Genomic DNA, 24,952 nt, shown 5'->3' with positions numbered 1-24,952 from the left:
CCTGGGGTTTGAATCATTTACTTCCTGTCTGGTTGTTTAAATCTGTGCAGTCTTTGTATCTCCTTGGACCCACTGCTCTCTGCACTCCCAGATCTTGGCTGAGTTTTCCTCTGGGACATCTATATTTCACAGCAGGCAAGTGTCCCGATGGTCTAAGTGTCTAACTCTGACATCACCTTAAGTGTAAAGAATTCCTTGAGGGTCCTCCTCATGGCTCCTCTTGGATCGCACTGTCTGATGGCATTTTGAGCATGCATAGTGCTCCACCAGCGCAAGTCCTTTCCCCGGAACACACAGTTAGCAGCAGGACTGCCCATGGGTGATGGAGGGGATGGTGGATGACCAGGAGAGCCTGGTCTTGTTGGCTTCTGCAACAACTGGGCATTCCTGCCCCAGCTAATGGTTCACCAAATACTGTATAAGGACAACAGTAGAGTACCTGAAAGGAACCAAAAGTTCTGGTCAGTAGTCTGTCAGCCTGTTGGACACACCGGATTGCCACCCCTCAAGCTCTCCTCTGGGTTAGTAGGAGCCCCGGAGAAGGGGGCATACACGCAGCCATGTGTCTGCACGGAGGCCTAGGTCCCAGCGTTCTCAAGTCGCTCCCTGTCTCACCAGGCTTGGTGCGCAACCCTGCGCCCATGCACTGCGCAGGCGCTGGGGAGCGACTGGGCAGGCATGGCAGTGGACGCTGTAGTCGGCCCAGCTCTGGGGTTTGTCGGTGGTTGGCTGAGAGGAGAGTAGCGTTAGCGAGGATGATGGCTGGCAGATCAGGTACCTCGAATGGTCCTCCCAGGTAGGGCTGGGGCCATGTGTGTATGGTTTTAGAAGGCGAGGCCCTGCCCAGAAGCTTTTTATCTCCTTTGGGTGTTTCCCTTTTAACCAGCGTTTCCAAATTTGGGCGTTTGGACTGAAGCAAACCCCTAATTTTTCCTTCTCTTCCACAGATGTGGTTTTCACGGGTGCACTACTTTGACTCTCAGGCAGTTCCTCGCTCAAGTTGGGACCTGTCCTTGCCCCTCCTCTTAGGTATGGACACTACACAAGCTGTCCCTGTGGACCAGACCCTGATAGCTGTGTCCTCAGCAGACGCCACTGTTTCCTGACCTGAGAATGGAAACATGTTTAACACGAAGTTAACTTTCTGCCTTTCTTCAGAAATTGAAGAGGCCGTTGCCTACAGAAGAAAAGAATGAAATGTTTAAGAAGACATTGACCAGTGGAGACACTTACTTAGTGGAGGAGCCCCTGGATTCTGGTGAGAGTTAAGGGGTAATGGCAACTGAACACAGTCTTCTAAGTTCACAAGCACTCCTTGTTTCAAGAGGCTTGTGCTGCTTTTCTAATGAAAACACAATCAACTTTGATATATCCGTCGTTCTAAATATCTTAGTTGACTTTGAGTTCTGCCTGCCTTAATTTTTTTGCCTTCACATTGCGTACCATGCTAACTAACTTACATCAGGTTCTTACAAATCATTCAAGAGAGCTATTCAGACTAATCCTACCCCACCCTGAGTTTTCTTTTTCAGCATTTACTTTAACTGTAGTTTATATTTCTCAAGAATTGTTTCTAGTTGTATATGTTGTAGTTTTCTTTTTCTGTCCTGTAGTTTTTGCTTTTGGTGGGATGAGGCCTGAGCTTAGATGTTATTAAAAAATGCCTTGAATACTTGTTCCAGCTTTATTGCCTATTCAGTGTAGTTTCTTAGGAAAATTACTTGAACTTTTGGAGCATCTGTTTGTTTGTGTAAAATATCACCATTCTGTCCTGGGTTCCATTTTGCTTTTCTGTTTATTAAATATTTTTTTAATTACCTTCATAAGCAAATGTAAATTGTTGACTCTAATGGTTCAAATTATGCAACAATATAACAGATATTTACCATCTAGTTATAGCTACAAAACTTTCACACACAAAATAGATGAGATTGTATATAGCAAAATTATTTTCTTCTGTGTTAGTGATGATATATGGTTTGGTAGAAAGTAAAATCTTTTGGAAACAAATCGGATCAATCTTTGATTACTAACTCTGCTGCTCAATGGCTCTGTAATCCTGACCCAGGTACAAACATTCCTAATCTTCAATTTCCTCCCTTGTAAAATATGGATGCATTTATATAAAAGGGTTGTTGGGGAGAGAGAGAATTGAAATGAGACAATGTGTAAATTAAAGGATATAGAACATATAAACAATATACAAATGTTTGTTGTTATTAGCAAATGAAAAAGATGTTGGACTTGGTAGTCAGGTGGTGGAACTTCGGTTTCTACTTGAAGAATGAAATTGAATTAAATTTGAATAAGGAGAAATATTACAGAATAACTAATATGAATGCATGTATAGTGTTAGTAGTGTTGGCTGGGAAAGAATAGGCAGAAATTTGTTTTAGAAAAGAAAATTTGTCCTGGGAATAGTGGGATGAGAGTCAATGAAGGTGATGGAGGCTCTTGAAGAATTAGAACTTGATATAATTGATAGCATATATAGGTTTTTGAGTCTTTTGAAGGAGCCTACTGCTAAGTATTTAGTCAACCATTTGAAATTTGATTTTAATTACAAAATATTGAAAGGTCATTAAAAAAACTATAAAAAATACATACATGTAAAATGGAAAGATATGTTGCCTTTTTGTTCCCACTCACACACCCTTACTGCTTTTTTGGGACATTTTATTTACATGTTCTCATTTAAGTCTTTAAAAACTATTTCTATTATTTTGCATTTCAAAACCACTTTTGTTTTTGAAACATATTTCTACACCAGTCAAAAACTTTAATTAAAAAATGAAATTGTGCCAGGTGAGGTGGCACAATTCTGTAATCCCAGGGGCTCTAGGGATGAAGCTGGAGGATCATGAGATCAAAGCCTTCCTCAAAAATGTAGTAAGATCCTAAGCAATTCAGTGACACAATATAAAAAAGGGCCGTGAATGTGTCTTAGTGGTTCAATGGTTAAGTGCCTGGAATTTGGTAAAAAAGAAAAGTAACAGCCATTTTTAAGTTTGAAGGTGTCTCAAGTGTTTGTTATTTTTCTGAATACTAATATGTTTAGTTCTCTATGAAGTATTTTACATATTCAAGAAAGAATAGATACCCCCCCACACACAGAGATGATCACTTTCCTACAGTTGTTGAGTATCATTCCTATGAATATCTTTATATTTTTATAATATATGTATATATCCAAAAACAATGTAGTGTTATTTTGAATATTTTGAACTATATAGTATATTGTATTAATCCTTATGTGATACCTTCTTTAAACACTATACCTAGAGCTTAATTTTAATATTAGAGGTGATTGGTAAGAATTTTTATATCAAATGTTTTTTTTAATTTTTGTTTCATGTCTTTTCATTTTTCTACATTTACTATCAAAATTCAAACAGTATTGTCAAATAAGAAAAGAATGAGAAAGTTACTTTTTTCTGAACTCATATGCTTTCAGTTGTAGCAATTTAAAGAGGAATATTTAAAGAGTGAACAAGTTGGGATAGCATTTTATGTATGTACTGAGATTGTTAAGTATTTTTTTCTCTCAATGTTTTTCATCTGCCTTATACCAATTAAAGTGAGACAATTGGGAATTGGAGATATATAGATTTTCAGTGACTTAATATTTCAACAGAAAAAAGTGATCCCTGCCCTAAGTTTATATTTTCTTGATGATATTACCTTCATCTTTGCAAGTGGAATACATCAGAGTCAAAGACAATAAAATCTGTAAATCATACAGTGTTAAAGCCAAGTCCATATTCAGTGGTGCTTCATATATAATTTTTCCTTCTTTGAAACAAAAATGTTTTCCTTATTGAGATTAGCAAATTCTACTTAGGTTGAAGAGAGAGATTGCCATTGAAATCTCTATCTCCTTATAGAAAAGGTTTTACCCAAATGTAATGGATTGTATTCATTGCCTTACTGTATCTTTAGCCTTCTATTACATCTTTTATGCTCTTCCTCAGTCCTAAAACAGTTCAGTCTTTTTGTATATAACCAAATTTATCAATATTACTAGGGAAAAACACATAATTTCAAGGACTTTTACCATTACATTATTAAGGACTTTAAGGTCAACTGGTTCTTGTCCTAGTTACTATCTATCCCTATATCACTCTGAAACTTTTTCCTACACCTAAGTCCTGATATGTCATCTGTGAAGGGAATTCTAGCTCAATACTTATTATTCATTTTTCTAAGGTAGAACCTGATAGTCATTTTTGATTTCTTCTTTTTTTCACTCATTGTCAAAATAATGTTAAATTCTGATGATCCTACCTTTGAATGTCCTTTTGTTATACACATCCTGCCCCACCCTACTCATACCCTCTCTCTCTCTGTCTCCCTCTGTCCCCTTCTCTCCCTCCCCCTCACTCCTCCTCTCTCTCCTTCTCCCTCTCTCTCTTTCCCTTTTTCCCCTGACCTTAATTTGATGTTCATTAATTGGTCTCCCTGCATCCTGCCCCATTCTCAATAGTGATATATCTATGTTGCCTTTATAATACAGATAGAATGATGTTAATCCCTGGATCACAAAGTATAGTTTGTATTTATAACAGGGCTTTCATAATCTAACCTAAACCTAACTTTTTAGCCTCTTGTTTTATCTGGTCACCCATGGGTAGGTATTGTGTTGAAGAGAAAGTTAGGATATCTTAGGGAAATATGTGGTATTTGCACTCTCAGATATGGTCCAGGTGTAATATTCTAATTTAAAAGACATATTCCCTCTCTGAAACCTTTCCCAACTCCCCTAAGAGAAAGAAGTGGCATAGAAAAACCTGTTATACTATAAACTATTTTATATTTATATTGATAAATTCAGATCAAGACTCAGAGCATAGCACATATAGTGAAACTTAAGTTAGCAAGTTTATCAGTCACAATATTACTATTTTTCTAAGGCCATTATTACCAAGAAAATCCTCTTATAGAATAAACTATATTTTGTATGTCTCTATGTGTATATATGTTACACACACTGCAGTGAGGTTTTTTTTTTTTGTTATTGTTTTGGTTTTGATGGTGGGCCTTTTAAAAAGATTATTTTTGTGTTGACAGGCATTAGTGTACATTCCAACTTTTGGTATGGGTGGACCCCTCTAATGTATGCTGCTAGCGTTGCCAATGTAGAGATGGTTTGGCTCCTTTTGGACAGAGATGATAATGCAAGCTTTGATAAGGGTAAAATGTTTGATAAAACTTAACTGGTTATGTCTTCTGTGGTTCTTTTAATCCCAAACAGCAATTAGGCAAGAAGAAAAAAGTTAAAGCAGTTTGGAAGATAATGTATTAGTTGAATTGTGTAAATAATCTGCACAATCAAATTAGAAGCCTAATTCAAAAAACTCCTTGCACAAAGGTAGATTCTAGATATGTATTCTTTATAGCATATAGTTATGTACTTCTAACTTCTATAGTAGATTTGACTATTTTTAAAGAAAAATGCATTGAAAAAATCAAAAGAGTGAATTTTAGAAAAGTACTTGAAAATCAGTTTATGAAATTGTAAACTCAACTTTGAATTATATCATGGAAAGTTGTTTCAAAAGTAGTTTATTTAATATGTTTATTTCTGCTTTTGTTAGTAAGTGATTTCCACTCAGTAGTACTTTGAATGTTTTTAAAGAACAAAAGTATATATTTTTATATCCAGCTTGTTATATTGATATAGCAAATCACTTTTTTTTTGCAGTCCTGACAATTAAAGCCAGAGTGCTCTACCAGTAAGCTACATTCTTGGTCTTTTATATTGTTTTATTTTGTGACAAAGTGTCACCTAGGTTCCAAGGCTGACCTCAAACTTGAGATCCTCTTGCCTCAACCTGCAAGTCACTGGGATTATACACATGTGTACCTGGTTTAACTTGTTTTAATAGATAGTTGAATTCACTTCATGATTAACGTATAAGTGTTATTTTAGAGTTAACTTTCACATTCTTTTTTTGTATGTATATTAGGTACTTATAAAACCCTCCCATTTTTTATATATTTTCAAAAATTTCTCTTAGTTTTACATTTAAGAACATTTTTCATTTTGTTCTTTAAGAATATCACTCAATGAAATCTACATTTAAGAATGGTATTTTTGAAAGGATAGAAAATATTCTGCTCAAAAACTTCTTTTTCTGCTTCTCCTTGTAATTGGAGGAATACTTACAGTTTTAAAACACTTCATATTTTTCTAAGAATGTACACATAAATGCTTTTATGTGTCTTTGATAGCACAAGTCAGGTAAAGAGGGTAGGTATTAATTTCATACTTATAATTTAGTTCTAATGAGATATTAAGACATCACTGAACTCACAGTTATTTAGTCACAGAGCTGGGAGTAGAATTTTATGCTCTGTAGTGAACCAGTAATATAAACTATGGCTATAGTGACCTTTAGAATTTCTGGGTTATTAATTAAGAAATTGGTTTTGCTTTTTTTCTGTCTACCCTCTTCCCCATTGATGCCATAGGAATTAAGGGAAGAATAGTTTCAGGGAACAGTGTGAGTTTAGAGAGATTAAGTAGACCAGGACTGAAAAGGAAACAATGAATATGGCCATTGTATCAGTTTCATTAGGGAGGTTATAAGATAGATTTCAAGTGCTGTCAGATGGGTGAGAAGTAAAGATGTGAAACTAGAGAATACAGCTCATTTTCCAGTCATAAGTTGAGCAAGGAAAATTTTAATCTACCAAAAACTGTTCATATTCAGGCAATGTAGCAGAGTCATGTGCTACATTGTTGATTCATTGTCTTGAGGAAAGGGAATAGGGGAAGTAAGTTAAGAAGTATATTTTGCATATAACATGAAGAGGAAAGGGATCCATCCCTGATCTCATGTTAGGTGACTTAATCTTATGAGTGAGATTTTAGGAGATTTTGTAGAATTCTAGAGTGCAAAAAATATATAGAATATTTTAAAGGAAAGGAAGTCAATTAGATATACTTTCTAAAGTATGAGGACTTTTTTTTGCTTGGTTATTGTAGATAAGCAGACTGTTTTGATGACTGCATGTTCTGCTTGTGGCTCTGAAGTACAGATCTTGAAGTGTGTAGAGCTGTTACTTTCAAGAAACGCTGATCCAAATGTAACTTGTAGGTAAGAGCCTTACTGTTGGTTCAACATGTTGAAGATATTTTTATCATCCTGTTAAACACTTCATAATATGAATTTTTAAAAATCATAAACAATGTTTGTTTACTTGACAAATACTTGATGGAAGAAATGAGGTCATAAGTTCCTAGTTCCAATTAAATAAGAGTACCAAGAGAAATTGACCTTTCAACTTTTACTTTTAAGAGGAATAATATAGACATTTGGACAGAAGAGGAAAAGAGTACATCAAACAATGATTTTCTGTGAATACACTCAAAAGAATATGATGATCCAGATAGAAAAGTAAAACCAATTAAGTACCAATTAAGTAACAAGTTTTACACAAATAGTATAAAAACATATCCAAAGGTTTCTATTTGCCTAAGACTTTAGCAATTAATTATACATAGAAAACAAACAACAAATATATCTTGCATCTGTTGAAATATATATAATAATAAAAATAATACTTTATATGTCTTTAGGTAATTCCCAGATGAAAAAGATTTTGCTCTAATATGAATGATTTCAAGGGTGGTCTGTTCTGCTGCCCAGGGGCCATTTGCTAATATCTAAAAGGGTTTTTGATTGTCACGCCTTTAAGACATTATTAGCATTTAGTGGATTAGGCCAAAGGAGCTGTTAAATCTTTTATAGTGTGTGGGACAGTCCTCCAAAGAATACAAAACCCAAAATGACAAAGTTGAGAAATCCTGATTTAGTCTGAGACAGGAGGATCACTTCAAAGCCAGCCTCAGCAATGGAAAGGCACTAAGCAACTCAGTGAGACCCTGTCTCTAAACAAAATACATACTAGGACTGGGATGTGACTCACTGGTGGAATGCCCCTTCATTCAGTTCCCCAGTATCCCCCCAATTTTTCTTTAATATGATAAACATATCATCTATATGGAGCACTTCCAATTTCTGTAAGTTTATTTCTTTTAGTAATGTGTATGATGCTTCTCATTCATGCCTAGGTGCTAGTCATTAGGTTTAAAATCTGAATGGAGGACTAATTATGAGTTCTAGGAGGTTCCATTAGAGAGAATTTTATATATTTTAAGAACATGCTTTGAGTTCTGTGGGTCCATGACTCCTGTAATCTTACATTTGGGATTGTGGTTCTCAGCCATTTTGCAGTATACAACATGAAGAGCTGGGTTATTTCTGCTTTATCCTTAACCTGAAGATATAGCTCTTTGAGTCTTAGCTGAGTTTGTCTTAAATATGGCTTATCACTCTCCACCTTGTATAGGCCCAGGACTTTCAGTTTTGTTCCCCCTGATATATAGGCCACAAAAATCAACTGTGGCTCATTTTCCCACCTGAACTGGTACATACTGTCAGGGAAAAAGCAAATGTGAATGCACACTTTATGTCTCTGGCTTTTTGCTGTCTAGATTTTGCTTCCTTTGTATCTTAGTTCTATGGTTTTTAAGAAATTGAAATATGTTTTCATTCAGCTCCTTTATATGCTTTAAATTTTTTGTCTGAATTTTGTTCTAACTTGCTATTTATTACTAGAAATAAAATTCAGTATTTTGGACCTTTTTGAATTATTTATTTGTTTATAATTATTTTGTTGATGTCAGCTCTGTTATTTGTTTTCCAAGGAATTTTTTTCATTTTATTTAAAATCTCTTTGGAAATAACATTAATTTAGTATTTCATGATAGACTTTCCATAATTAGTACATAGGAATCTAGCTTGGTTTTTTAATTGTATTTTCATTTATTATTTTCATTTTTTCTCCTTTGGGACTAATAGTAAAGAGTTGGCAACTCAAAATCTATTTTTGAGTATTACTCTCTAGGACACAAATCATATTTTTTGTTTCTCTTAGATCTTTCTATAGAAGATACTTAGCACAGTGTACTGTGTGAAGCCAATATGGCAATTTACTGGTTTTTTATTTTGGCTTTAGAATTTTTCTTTGAGGGGGTTATGGTTTTTGTTTTTAAATTAAATTTTAGTTGAATATTTTCTGTATACCAAGCCCCATGTTAATTGTTTTTAAATATTGTCTAAATAATTCTTATAACCCAGGTGTAGAATTTATTTGTACAGAACAGAAACTGTGTACTGAAATATGTAAGTGCCTTTGAATGTAGCAGAAATGTGATAAGGACATTTACAATAATTTAATCCAAACAGCATTTTCCAGTAGAATGTACTTATATTTCCCATCATTTTTACCTATATTTAGGAGTTTTCAACACAAACCAGTTAAATAGCATGATTTTCTAATCATTGCAAAACACATATTTATGTCAAGTTGCCTATATCTGAGAATTTTGCTTGTTTTTACTGTCTTTTTCTGTAAATTTTAGTACATAGTGGAACATTTTGTAAACTTGAATATTTGTAAATATTCAAATTTAAATATTTGTAAATTGTAGTAGGTAGTTGAGTATTTAAATGTCCACAAACTGGATAGGAAAGCATCACTTAATTTAGCTTAATTATATTTAGACCTGAAAGCAAAGTGGCCTTGATTAAGTTATTTGGGACTAGGCATTTATGATGTGGTGTGAACTTACTATTTATTTTCTTTTTATATTGATAATGCAATAAAAATGTTATTAAAATTAAAATTAAGAAGGCCTGTATTAGATAATTGAATAAACAACATAGTTGAAACACATCATGAATGGATTTGGCATTCTTCTTGTTAACAGTAATAATAAGGCTGGAAATATTGCATGTAATTAACATTTGTTTTTTGTGAGGGTTTTTTTTTCTAGCTCACTGAAACTTTTTTGTGTCTTAAAAAAAGAATAGATTTCTTTACATTTAGAATGCAATTTTTGTAGCATAGGAGTTTGTTATTTTCAGATTGTTCAGTCATGAGATAAGGGGTTTGTAAAACATTATGACATTTTAATTTCAGTAACTGTTTTATTATAATTGATAAGATAGCACATATTAACTGATGCCCAAGGTTTTGACCTAATGACTGTTTGGTTGTTACCTTGTTGAATGTTATTTCTTGTTTTAAGAATCAGGAGATGCCTTGGGAAAAATGTTACTTGCTTTCTTAGAATATAAATTTGGTTGCAAATGTCACTAGAGCAGCTTGGTAGATTTACAGTATTGGCTTTCAATACTAACTTATTTTCTTTTATTTAAAATTTATTTGTTTTGATTCATTGTACACTAATGGGGTACAACTGTTGTTTCTCTGATTGTACACAAAGTAGAGTCACACCATTAGTGTAATCATACATGTACATAGGATAATGATGTTTGCCTCAGTCTGTTATTTTTCCCACCCCTCCCCTCTTTTTCCTCTATATAATGTATCCTTCCTCCATTCAAAGAACTCAAAAAAATTTACACCAAGAGTACAAATAACCCAATCAATAAAAGTGCTAAGGAAATGAACAGACACTTCAAGGAAGATCTCCAAGCAATCAACAGATATATGAAAAAATGTTTAAAATCTCTAGTAGTAAGAGAAATTCAAATCAAATCTACCCTAAAAGTCCATCTCACCCCAATTAGAATGGCTATTATCAAGAATACAAGCAACCATAATTGTTGGTGAGGATGTGGGGAAAAAGGTACACTCATACATTGCTGGTGGGGCTGGAAATTAGTGTAACCACTCTGGAAAGCAGTGTGGAGATTCCTTAGAAAACTTGGAATGGAACCACCATTTGACCCAGCTGTCCCACTCCTTGACCTATAACCAAAGTACTTAAAATCAGCATACTACAGAGATACAGCCACATCAATATTTGTAGCTGCTCAGTTCACAATAGATAGATTATGGAACCAACCTAGATGCCCTTCAGTGGATGAATGGATAAAGAAACTGCAGTATATACACACAATGGAATATTACTCAGCCATAAAGAATAATAAAATTATGGCATCTGTAGGTAAATGGATGCAGTTGGAGAATGTCATGCTAAATGAGATAAGTCCATCCCCAAAAAACCAAGCAGTTGATGATACTAACTTGTTTACTAATTTAGGTAAATATACAACATCTTTTTTCTGAAAATATGGGCAGAAATATTCATTCAGAAAGCTTTTAAAATTACTGGAAATTATCATTTATTTTGTGATTTTATTCCTGTCCTTTTTAAATGTATATAGTCAATACATTTTGTCACAGAATATTAAAATAATATGTAATTCCATTAGTAATGCATGAGTCTTCCTTGACTAAACAAATTTCTAGAATTTTTTTATCTCAGAGTTATCTGCTTTAATCAGTTTGCCAATGTTTCCATTCTTTTTTTATAAATTACATACAAACACACACATTCACAGTTCTTTTCACTCAGAAATGTGTTTGCATCTTTTTTTGTCAGTAGTAGTAGTATTTGCATTATTGTGTCATATGGTAGTTGGAGTGGTGTCTCATGAGTCAGACTGTCAAGGTTTGAATCCCAGCTTTATTATTTACTAGCTCTGTAACTTGAATGAGTTATTCATTTGTTCAGTTTAATTCTTATAATACAGAAATAAATATATCACTCATAAAGGTGTTTCATACTTAAAACAGTACCCAGCAACAGAGTAAACTTTAAAATATTTGCCTTCACAATGAGGATGATGATATTTTGGAGCATATTAACTTTGTAAGTCTTATAGAAATTGATATGCTGAAAAACTTTTTACACTTAAAATCTTCCAAGTTACATCCAAATAGTCCTCTAAAAGTTTTTCCACATTACAGTGTAAAACATGTGAGAGAGCATCCATTTTTTGCATCCATGTCAACATATTAAACTGTGGTTTTATCAATCTGGTAGATAATAATGAGCATGTGATGGTATTTTGTTGTTCTTTTTCTGTGGGGGATTTGCCAGGAATCAAACCCAGAGCCTCAAGTGTACTAGGCAAGCACTACAACAGTGAGCTACATCTGCATCCTGAGCATTTTCATAGTTTTTATTTTCTTATTTTCAGTTCATTAAAATCTCTTTTTTTATATAACCAACATATATATATATATTTAATTATTTATTTATTTATAAATTGTCTATGCTCATCTTTTTATTTACCTGTATTTTCCTTATACATGGAAACTGATTTTATCTTTGTTAAGAAATTTTATATGTATGTAGTGACAAATACCTTAGGTTTATTTTGCATATTTCAAACATAGCATTAACATGGCTATTAACATACCTGGAAATCAACCTGATTCTTTTGAAAGCAAAAAATGAAGAGGGCAAAGTTAAGAAAAACTATAGACAAAAAACTCTTGACAACTACTCCAAAACACATCTGCATCATGTCAGTTTAGGACCTGACTTCCTTAACAAGACTCCTAAAGCAGAAGAATTAAAATTAAGAATCAATTAATGGGATGGATTCAAACATAAAAGCTTCTTCTTAGCAAAGGAAACTGAGTAATGTAAAGAGAGAGCCTACAGAGTAGGAGAAAATCTTTACCAATGCACCTCAGAGCACTAATCTCCAGGATATACAAATAACTCAAAAAACTTCACACCAAAAAAAGATAAAAAATAACCCAATCAATAAATGGACTAAGAAACTGAACAGACACTTCACAGAAGAAATACAATCAACAAAAGTATGAAAAAATGTTCATCATCTTCAACAATTAGAGTAATGCAAATCAAAACTATTCTCATATTTCATCTCATTCTAGTCTAAATGGCAATTATCAAGAATACAAGCAATAATAAGTTTCGGCAAGGATGTGGGGGAAAAAGATTCACTCATACTATGCTGGTAGGACTGCAGATTGAGGTACAACCATTATGGAAAGTAGTATGGAGATAACTCAGAAAACCTGAAATAGAACTATTATTTTTTTTATTGTAAACAAATGGGAAACATGTTTGTACATGGAGTAAAGGCATACCATTTGTGTAATCATAAATTTACATATGTTGTTTGATTCATTGTGTAATGAATTTTGTTGATGAAGGGTAATGTTGTTTGATTCATTGTGTTATTTTTCCCTTCCCCCTACCCCTCCCACTTCTCTTTTCCCTCTATACAGTACTTCCTTTCTCCATTCTTGCCCCCCTCCCACCCCCTATTATGTGTTATCATCCGCTTATCAGCAAGATCATTCATCCTTTGGTTTTTTGAGATTGGCTTATCTCATTTGACCCAGCTATGCAACTCCTCTGTTTATATCCATAGGACTTAAAATCAGCACACAACAGTGATGCAGCCACATCTGTGTTTATAACAGCTCAATTTACAATAGCTAAACTGTGGAACCAAGCTAGGTGTCCTTCAACAGATGAATGGAAAAAGATAATGCTGACATACACACAATGAAATATTGCTCTGCCTTGAAAAAAGAATGAAATTATGGCATTTGCAGACACCTTATAGAATTTTTTATTGCTATGTGTGTGGAGGATCTGGTATAGTTTGGTTTTTATTTATGCTTTAAAAGAATTTTTATGTTGTGATTTTTATCCATTTATTGAAATAAAAACTTTTAGAGAGCTATTTCCAATAAAAGTATCAGACTCAGAGATGAGAATTTATCGTTACTTCTTTTAAATTTCCAAGGAACAAATTACTCTAACACTGTTTAAATAGTCCTAGAACATAAAAACTAGAAGTCTTTCAATTTCTTTTTTTTATAAAGCAAATAATACTGATTCTGAAATTCCATGTTAAAATTATTCTGCCCCCAAAACTGTATACATCAATCTCAGTTATGAACATAGACACAAAAAGTATAAATAGTTAATGAAGTATCAGTATATTTAATGTTATCAGTAAATAAAATTAATAATATACCATGATCAAATAAAATTTATGTCTGCTATGAAAAATTGGTTAAATATTAGGGAAGACATTTTCATGAATTGGTCAAAGAATTTTTTTAATAAAAGAAAGGTTACCATTATTATAGATTCCAAAAGGCATTGTACAAGAGTTAAAATCTATCTCAGATTTCTATTTTAGTAAAATTTAATTAGATAAATAGTTCTTTAATTTTATAAACATACATATGAAGTCAGAACTAGTCCTATGCTTAGTGGAAACACACTAGCAGCATTTGCCTTAATTTCAGAACAAGAAAAGTGTACTTATAAGCAGTCTTTGCTTTACCATTGTTTTAGGAAAGACAAAGCATTCTAGAAAAGAAACTGAGATGTAGTTAATAACTAATACTGACAGACTCTTTGTGCCGGGTAGTCTTCTTACTAAAATCATCATTTCATTGTCACAGGTTATGGTAATATGAACAATAATTGTCACATGTAGAAACTGTTGTTTGCACATATGAAGAACCTGAGACAATGAATTAAGAAATGCACCCAGTACTGTTCACCCAGGAAAGACCGAAAGCTAGATTTGAACCAGGCTGACTGAGGTCACAGTTCATAGTCTAAAGCAGAGGTTGGTAGACTTCTAGGGTTCTATTGGGACACAGTTGTGCTCATTCATTTATGTCTTGTGTATGCCAACATTCATACTACAACAGCAAAATTGAGTTGTTGTGGAATGCATGTCCCAGGGTGTTCCACCAGCCCTGGAAGACAGACTCCCTTGCCTTTTACAGGAAGATTTTTCTGCCCTCCATTTTATGACATTATACTCTGTTGCCTCAGATTAAGCCATTAGCCTTTTTTCTAATTAGAGAAGATAAGACAAAATTATTATTTTTAAAATCCTATTGATGATATACTTGATAAATCCAAGATAATCAACTCAGAGACTGTTAGAAATCAATATAAAATGAGGGAAATTTTTATACTAATTTTCTAATTTCATTTGGTTTTCAAATTACAAATACTGAACAGTTTGGGAATACAATGAGATTATAGATCACATTCTAAAGAACAAAAACCTAGATATGTAGATACAAGTGTACAGCAAAAATGAATGTTTTAAATAAAGAAAAAAATTAAAATTCTACTGAGTGAAACAAAAGAAGATTGAATAAGCAGACATGTCATTTCTTGACTCAACATTAAAGAAGATATTTTTAAAACTCTGTTAATTTATAAAATTAAACATTCAGAGTGTTAAAGGAATTGTTTTAACTTGATGAATTGTTTAAAAAATTCTAGAAGAAAAATTGATAAAAAAAGACCAGATAAAATTTGGAAAATAAATTTGACTTTTTAAGATGTTAAGCAGAGAACAATATGCTGACGCCTTGCTCTCCCAAAGTAAATTTTGGATTAAAAAAAAAAAACAATTACCTCTGTAATGGAAAAGGAATAACTGATGAAAGAAATATCTGGGAACTCTGGCAATATCTAAAACTGCTAATAGGGAAAGTGAAAGCAAGTGACTTGAGTCTTCACTGCTTGGAGGACCTTTACAGTAGTAGTCTGAAAAGTATGTATACAACCATAAATCACTAAAATCTACATAAGGTAAGCATCATGGAATGAAACAGAAACAATAAACTCTTCAAAAAGATTCACTTACACTACTGAAAATAGAATCTAAAAGAACTTTACTGTTCTGAATAATAAAAGAGGGATTTGCCTCCACAAAATAACAAACAAGAAGTACAAAACAAGTTCAGTTAATTATGAAAACTAGTGTTGACTACTAAAACTAAGTATAATGTGCAAAATTGCAGATGGGACTCAACTGAAGAGTGGATAAATGAACTAGAACCTAGATGTGAAGAAAATTGCCTAGAAGACAACACAAAGGGTAATACATGGAAAATATAAGGGAAAAGGTAAAATACATGAAGAATCTTTCCAGAAACTCTAACATCTATCTAATAAGAGTTCCAGGAAAAAAAATGGAAGTTATGCTGTATTTGAATCAATAATGGCCTAGAATATTCCCAAACTGAAGACGCAAAACCTTAGGGTTTAAAGATTTCTTGTACTCGTGGAAAAATTTATACACAAATAGGTAACATATATATTTTGATTAAAAATTAAAATAAGCACACATCACACTCAACTCAAAATATCAAGAATAAAGCAAAATTCCTAAGAGTTGCTTACTAAAGAGACAGTTTACCTATACAAAGTGTTTCTATACAGAAATTTCCATCTAACTTATTTCACAATATAGAAGCTATATGTGGAAGAAGGCAAATAGTCTGAGAAATAAACTTGGAATCTGTAATCATGTGTTTATTCATTCTGCCATTCAAGAGTAGGGGCAAAATAAAGACTTTTGCATACACTTGGGAATCATCTTACATATACTTGTGTATCATCTTGAGCAGAGGCACGACTGACATCTTGAGTGAAATTCTCCTATGTGTTGCAGGATACTAAGGGCACAGAAAGTTAATAATGTTTAATAGAAACATAGAGTCACCAGATTTTCAAAATGTAGTGAGTAGTAAACCAGCAAAAACTGAAAAGAATTTTGTCAAGTATACCAGTCATTAGGGTTAAGGGGAATGTATTGGATTTATCACCTAAAAGACAGACTGAGATTTGGTCTTAAAAACAAACAAAAGAATAGCTAAATCCTGTTCATTAGAAGTGGTTGAATTAAAAGTGTGTGAACTTCATAACTTTGTAAGTAAATGTAAGTCAAAAGAAAGGAATGTCAATATCAAACATTACTAGTGTTAAGTGAAGTAAAACAAATAAAGGAAAATTTGTGATAGGAAAAAAATAAAAATTAATGAGTATACAATAAACTAACAATTTTTTATGTTAGGAGCAAGCAGAACCAAATTGCAGTAGTTTTAAAAGAGAATGAGAATTCTTTACATTAAATCTTAAGAAAAAGATGAAAATTAGTGTTGGAAGTATCAGTAGCACAAATAATTACCATGTTACTTGAGTAGATCAGATAATATATTTTAAAATTTCCTGAAGAGTTAATGAAATTGCTACCTCATTAAACTAACAAGTAGGAAATACTAGAAGAATTGCTTTTTTTTCCTTTCAAAAATGTCATGCAACATTATTGATAGTTTCACTTAAATAGTATTAAAATTCAATTAATTTTAGATAAGCTATACTGGCGTAGGATTTTGCTGTTCCATTTGATAAGTTCATCTTTTCTCAGTAGTCAGAAACCAGTTCAACAGTGTTTCCCTGAAAAGGGAACAACTTAGCATTTTCAAAGAGAATTAGCTGAAGTGGACAAGAAAAAAAAGCATGGGAAACAGCTATGAGGCTCTTGCAATAATACAGGCCAGGGAGAATGGGTATGGTTTGGACTACTGTCCTGGCAGACAAGGTGAGAAGAGGTGCTCAGCTGCAGATATATTGTGAAGGTAGGGCTCTTAGGACCTCCTGAAGACTTATTTATGGAGTGATAGGGAAGATCATGAACTAGCCTATGCCTGAGTAATGATGGCTTAGTGAAACAGGAAAGACTTGAGAAGTGCATTTTGGACTTTGTGAGGGGAACATGGAATGGAGGAGAGATACCAAGAGGTCTCATTTACATGTAGTAAAGAATTTGAATAAGTAGTATAATATTATACTACTTATAATATTACTCATAATATTTCTGTTGAATGTACTTCTTGTGTTTGCTTAAATTATCCAGAAAATTCTATCTTCACTTTATAAAAATTGTGTATCTTAATAAAATCACTAGGTAGGGGATATTCAAGACAAAGGAGGAAATGTTTTAATGTAGCATATAATTTCAAATAAGGCAATCAAAATATACTAGGAAATAGGAAAAAGACCAGATAAATGTGTGAATTGTTTTGTGCTCTAGACATTGGCATGAAGTTATCAGATTCAGAATATACCTATCAATAATAAGCCTTATTGAGACACATTTTTGTTTATAGGTATTGTAAGTAATATGAATAACCAAGATAAACTTTCTTATATCAACATGCAGAGTTCTGAACTTATTTAATTTGTTGTTCTCTGAAGTTATTTGTTTCTAAATCAGATATTGGTGATGATTAATGAAGATTGGTCCCAGAATATCAGACCCTCTTTAAAAATAGACTGTGTTAAATTCAGCCCAAGTAGAACTGATAGAATATTCTAGTGTCCTTTGGTATAGAAATAAGCTTATACCCAGGAGTAAAGGGTCTGAATCTCTAGTTTTGTGAAATGATAAACTAGAGAGAAACTATTGTTCTCTCCCAGAAAGTAGTTTCCAAACAATGTTAGTCAGACTAAATTATTTGATCTCTTTCTTGATTAGAGTTAGCCTTCAAGTCAGAATAAAATTATTTTAGTCTCAAATAGAATCATAATGTGACACATTAAGACATAAAGGAAGATTTTAAAGTTTACATTTTTCAGCAATCTGCCAAATAAAATGTAATAAGGATTTAGAATTAATAGATCCAGTGAAGGAGGAGGTTTATTTGCATCATCATCACTATATCCCCTGCAAAAGCATAGTGCAGTTAACCTGATGATTTCCTAGATGAATGTATAAATTGTTAAAACATTAAAAATCATGGTTTATTAATTTTTATATATTTCTTAACTAGAGGGTGCTGTGTTAGCATTCAGTTCTTCAAGTGTCATCTCTTTTATGTTTTCCCTGAAAATTAGATTTTTAAATCATCTGACTTATTAAATGCTTTTCTCTTTTTCTTTTTCTTTCAAAACAATACTGATAGTATTGTGTGTACTTAAATTCATGAAATTGAGAATCATTAATGGCAGCCCTAACCCTAATTCTCCTTTCCTCCTCCTCAAAGGAGACTGATGACTCCCATTATGTATGCTGCACGAGATGGCCACCCTCAGGTGGTTGCTCTCCTGGTTGCACATGGTGCAGAAGTGAATGGCCAGGATGAGAATGGTTATGCTGTAAGAAACACTTCTACAATATTTCTTTTTAATTTTTGCTTTTAAATTTATTATTACTCATAATCTACAAAAATAGATGTTTGGTTGTTTTTATTACAAAGGTATTTCTAAGAAGTAATAATTACAGAAAATCTAGTATATAATCACTGGTGAAAAACAGCAACAAATGAATGAGGTAAAAAGTAATCATTTGACTCTGGTAGTCATTATTCATGACAAAAATTACAATGTGCAAAGAAACCTGGACTCTGAATTTACATAAAGATTCCTTTTTTGTAGAAAACATTTTGGTGATTGGGATATAAATCATTTTGTTCCACAACATTACTTAACTCTAAAATATTTGATTTTATAAAACAGTGAACATTGCAGTCTGCTTTGCAATTATAGCATGGGAAGTATGTTACATTACAATATGGTAAATATGTTTATATTGTTAAATGAGGAGGTTGTATCATTCTATAAATTAACCATTTTCTCTTTTTTAATGTGCCATTAATACTGTTGAAAACAATTCCTATCTGTCTCATGTTCACTCCTTCTCTTTAAGCAATCCTCTTTTCCTCCCCTTATAGGCTTTAACATGGACAGCATGTCAAGGTCATAAAAATGTAGTTTTGAAGTTGCTTGAACTTGGAACTAATAAAATGCTACCAACCAAAGATGGAAAGACACCAAGTGAGACTGCAAAAAGAAACAAACATCTTGAGGTATGGTCTGTATGTTAAACTAATTTTTTCTGTGGTATATTATCTTATATAGAAACTTTATGTTATTTTGTTGGAATTCACAAGTGTAATAAGAGATTTTTCAGCTATTAAATGTATAAATATTTTTCTCCATCTATTATTTTTTTAGTAATTTTTCATCTACTAAATCAAAGACATATATAGTGTGATAAGTTATATAAAAGTATAACAGTCTTATTCTGTTTCAGGTAATAAAAGTAGAGTACGCTAATATTTTAAACTGGTTTAGATTTTTAAAAATTAACTTTTGTATTGAGACAAGTGTCAACATTTGAAGACGTACTTAAAACATATAATTTTAAGTTTTAGATGTTAGACAAATTAAAAGTTAAATCCTTTAAGCAACATTTATTCCTATATGTATGACAAGGTATGTGGTAAAGTGATAACATACTTGGGTATATGATCTGCTGGCATTCAGATTTTAAAGCTGAATGATAAATATTTGCCATATATCAAATTATTTTATGAATGCAAACTTTTGGTGTGAATACTGAACTTTTAGTTAGTGGCCTGTACTTTCTAAGCATGAGTCAAGTAGAATGCCATTGTAAAATTATTAAGTTCAAGAGTTCATAACACTGAGGTTCTGAATTATGCTGCACATAAAATAACTTCACTAAATTTTGAGCAATCTAATAAACATGATATCATTTTCCAAATAATATGTATATTTCCAAAATTATTCTAGAATAGAGACTAATCACTAAACTCTTGTAAAATTTCAAAAAGAAATTTGGACATAGTAGTGCATGCCTGTAATTCCAGCAGCTGCAGAGGCAGGAGAATTTCTAGTTGAAAGTGAGCCCCAGGAGATTAGCAAGGCACCTAGCAATTCAGAGAGACCTTGTCTCTAAATAAAATATAAAAACATCCTGGGAATTGGCTCAGTGGTTATGCACCCATGGGTTCAATCCCTAGAACAACAAAAACTTTTTTTGCATTATTTCTTCTTACTATTGAAAATTAGGAAACTAAAAAATTAGTTTACTACATTATTAAATTTTGCATAGATAACACTGAATTTGATATAATAAATTTATGAGCATCAAAGGTTGTATTGAATCATAAATCATTTCTTATAATAAAATTTAATCTTATATTTTGAGTGATTACATGAGATAGCCTTGACTTTGTAAGAAGTTAGAATGTAATACTAACAAATTTTACCATATTGCTTTGAGGTATATAGTTGAGATTTGTATACATTTAAGCAAGTTTATTACTTCCTTCCCTCTTGGCAATGTATTTCAGTTACTGCCTTAAACTTGATCTTTCTGAGTTATTTATCAAAATGGCATTTTAGTTTTGTATTATATATTACTAAAAATGCTACTCTAATTCTACTCTTTCAAATTAGTTATACTCTGCTTATTTTATGTCAAGAAAGAATTTACTTGAGTTCATAAAAGTCATTCTCAGGGTAACAGGTCATGAAAGTTCTGTCCCTTATACCTTGCTAAAATTTTATTTTCCATTTTAAAAATAATCATGTTATTTCTTTTTAAATACACTTAACAGTGTATAAAAATATTAACTATATTTGGCTAATTTCTGAAACTTTTCAGATCTTCAACTTTCTTTCTTTAACTAAATCCATTGGAAGGAAAGCTTCAAGAGCTAAGTAAAGAAGAGGCTCTTTGTAAATAATTGATAGCAGATTCTAATAAAAATGTTCACATATATGGGTAACATTTTAGTTCAAAAGAATTCCTGTAAATAAGTTAAAAATGCATGTTTTTACTACTTATTCTACATATAATGATGTGTTTAAGATATATGATATTTTATACTTTGACAAGCATTTTTAAATATCACTTAGAAATATCTGGGTTTTAGGTGCATTGGTCTCCATAATTTTAGAGGGTTTTATTTATGTGTACCAATATTAATCATAACAACTTTGTCTTTAAACTTAGTAAAATATTAGTGAAATGCATTTTAATGGATTCAGCATCTGCATTAATATTCACACTGTATTATTCCTTGCTTTCTGGGTATTTTAAGCACATTACTCATTGTTTAAACTAAAACTAAAAATATTTTTCCTGAGCACTATTGTTCAGTATACAATTATAAATCATTCTACCCCATATAAAGTTGTTCATTAATTCTTACTTATCACAATTAAAGAGAATTTTACACGCAGATATTTTACAAGGACTATACTTTAATGAGTATTTTCATTCTTAGGAAAGATAAACTACACTTTGCCACCACCCATTTCCTCTGATATCATTGCATAGGAAAGCCTGCTTTGAGTTGAGAGGATAGCTCAGTGATTTGCTTTGCTTAGCATTTACAAAGCCTGGATTCAGTTCCAACCCAGGTAGAAGAGAAATGAATTAACACTTGCTCAATCCTTGATACAGCATCAAATCTGGAGTTTACATTTACAAATATATTCTATATTAATTCATTCTTACTACTCTAATTTTTTCTTTAAAATATAAGCATATATTTATTATTCATACATTGATGGTCTGTTCTGAAATTGATGTCACTATAAATACATATAGTTCATACACAGCATTTGGAGATCTGGAAATATTTTCATATGGTCTTGGACTGGAACATATGACAGAGTTACTAAAGGTGAGATTTACATATGTTTATTTTTGGTTAACATAACATTAAATTTTAATTCATAAAGATGCCTATGAATGAATGCTGTACCTTTTCTACATAATTTGTAATACATCACTTCTGAAACTTGTAATAAATATCCCCAAATTTATTATATTTACAAAATTATAAGCTAGTTGAATTTAACACCATTTGCCAACAGTCCAATGCCACTGTAAATAAAGCCATTTGTTTTTGCAGTTGCTGATCTTCTTGTATAGAATACTAGAAGCATGATTTTAAACAGAACAAACATAAGATTCTTCCTCTGATTTTTGACCAAAATATGTTACTTAAACATTTTTTCCCTTAAAGTAATAATAGGCAATGTAAGGTTGTCTTGAATATTAAATTAGACCCATATGCCAAACATTACCTACGTACTTTAAGCATACATTTTGGATTTGAGTAGATGAGAATTATGAGGATAATGATACAATAAATTAGTACTTAAAACAGATCCCCCTTAGGATTATGCACATTTGGTTCAGGTGCTTTAGAGTTGGGTTTTTTGTGGGGGCACCAGAAATGGAACTCAGGGACATTCAACCACTGAGCCACATCCCTAGCACTGTTTTGTATTTTATTTAGAGTCAGGGTCTCACTGAGTTGCTTAGCACCTCACTTTTGCTGAGGTTGACTTTGAAGTCTTCCTGCCTCAGTCTCCTGAGCCACTGGGCTTAGATGCATATGCCACCATGCCTGACTAGAGTTGAGTTTTATTGTACAATTTTGAAACTATTTCAAAATTTTGAAACTATTTTTCTATTTTGAGAAATCTTCAGTATAAATATAATTTCTATCCAATTTTATAGAAATGTTTTCATGTCATGTAAGCAAAATTGTAAAGTAATTTGAAAGTAATCATGTTATTTGAATCTGGAAAACTGGTTATATTTATACTTTTTGAGGTGAGTATATACTATCTACCCAGTAGTGTAGTTCTCTATCTACATCTCTATCCCCTCTGGAAAGTTGGAAGTTGTTTAAGAGTGCAGCAGTTCACTGTCTTAAGTACACTTAACTACTTCCCTTTGTACTATTTATATTAAAAGGTAATAGGGATTTTTTTACATTTTCTGCAGGAAAGGGATATAACTTTAACCATGAAGTGATATAACTTTTGCCCATGAAAAAAGATGAATTTGCAAAGGTTAGTATCATTTTCAAAAACTCTAGCTATACTATTTTTTTGTTTAAATTGGGCCTTCTTTTATTTGCTATTTCAGTAATCCTAGGGTAACAAACTGATTGATATTTTATTAGGTTCTTGATTAAATATGATTATGAAAAATTCATTTAAAAATCTGATTATAGTATTAAGTGACTTTAAAAGCATTTAAAGACATAATAAAGTTGTGGTTTTGTTCCTTTAGGTGGTCATGATATCTCAGTTAAAACCAGTACTTCATTTCCAAATGTGAAATAGGCTTGCAAGACAGACTTCTTAGAAATAAGTGGTGCTTTTTTAAATGTATGTGGATATAGATATGTGTCTAAAAAATTTTACCACTATTGATATTTTCTCAAAACTATAAAGATATTATTTTGTTCACATATGAATACACAACCAGTGGAATCCAAATCATATACAACCACAAAAATGGGATCCTAATTAGGATAAGTTATGCTCCACATATGTACAATATGCCAAAATATAGTCTACTGTCATGTATATGTAAAAAGAACCAAAAAAGTCATGAATTTGACATCTAATATTATTTTTTTAATTGTATACAAATGGGATACATGTTGTTTCTCTATTTGTACATAGAGTCAAGGCATACCTTTTGTGTAATCATACGTTTACATAGGGCAATGATGTTTATTTTTTTACCCTTCCCCCCCACCCCACCCACCCCTCTTTTCCCTCTATATAGTCCTTCTGTCCTTCATTCCTACCGTTCTCCTTATCCCTAACCCTAAACCTAACCCTAAACCTAATGCTAACCCCTACCACCCCCCATTATATGTCCTCATCTGCTTATCAGCGAGATCATTCGTCCTTTAGTTTTTTGAGATTGGCTTATCTCACTTAGCATGATATTCTCCAATTTCGTCCATTTGCCTACAAATGCCATAATTTTATCATTCTTCATTGAGGAGTAATATTCCATTGTATAAATATGCCACAGTTTCTTTATCCATTCATCAACTGAAGGGCATCTAGGTTGGTTCCACAATCTGGCTATGGTGAATTTAGCAGCAATGAACATTGATGTGCCTGTATCTCTGTAGTATGATGATTTTAAGTCCTTTGGGTATAGGCCAAGGAGTGGGATAGCTGGGTCAAATGGTGGTTCCATTCCAACTATTATGAGGAATCTCCACACTGCTTTCCAGAGTGGCTGCACTAATTTGCAACCCCATCAGCAATGTATGAGTGTCCCTTTTTCACCACATCCTCGCCAACACCTATTGTTGCTTGTATTCTTGATAATCGCCATTCTAATTGGGGTGAGATGAAATCTTAGGGTAGTTTTGATCTGCATTTCCCTTATTAGTAGGGATATTGAACATTTTTTCATATATCTGTTGATTTCTTGTACATCTTCTTCTGTTAAGTGTCTGTTCATTTCCTTAGCCCATTTGTTGATTGGATTATTTGTATTCTTCGTGTAGAGTTTTTTGAGTTCTTTATAGATTCTGGAAATTAGCACTCTATCTGAGGTATGGTTGGCAAAGATATTCTCCCACTCCGTAGGCTCTCTCTTCACATTTCTGATAGTTTCCTTTGCTGAGAGAAAGCTTTTTAGTTTGAATCTATCCCAGTTGTTGATTCTTG

General features: G+C 32.4%; 1 pseudogene; it reads left to right on the top strand.

Moving 5' to 3' along the window:
* The first annotated feature begins 560 nt into the window (after nt 1–560).
* LOC124973170 (ankyrin repeat, SAM and basic leucine zipper domain-containing protein 1-like) overlaps nt 561–24,952 on the top strand; it is a 48,493-nt pseudogene continuing 24,101 nt past the window's right edge.

The sequence above is a fragment of the Sciurus carolinensis genome (assembly GCF_902686445.1).
Source record: "Sciurus carolinensis chromosome 14 unlocalized genomic scaffold, mSciCar1.2 SUPER_6_x, whole genome shotgun sequence".
In the NCBI taxonomy this organism is placed as follows: Eukaryota; Metazoa; Chordata; class Mammalia; order Rodentia; family Sciuridae; genus Sciurus; species Sciurus carolinensis.
The sequence above is the reverse complement of the archived record's forward strand: the minus strand, read 5'-3'. Positions and strand labels throughout refer to the sequence as shown.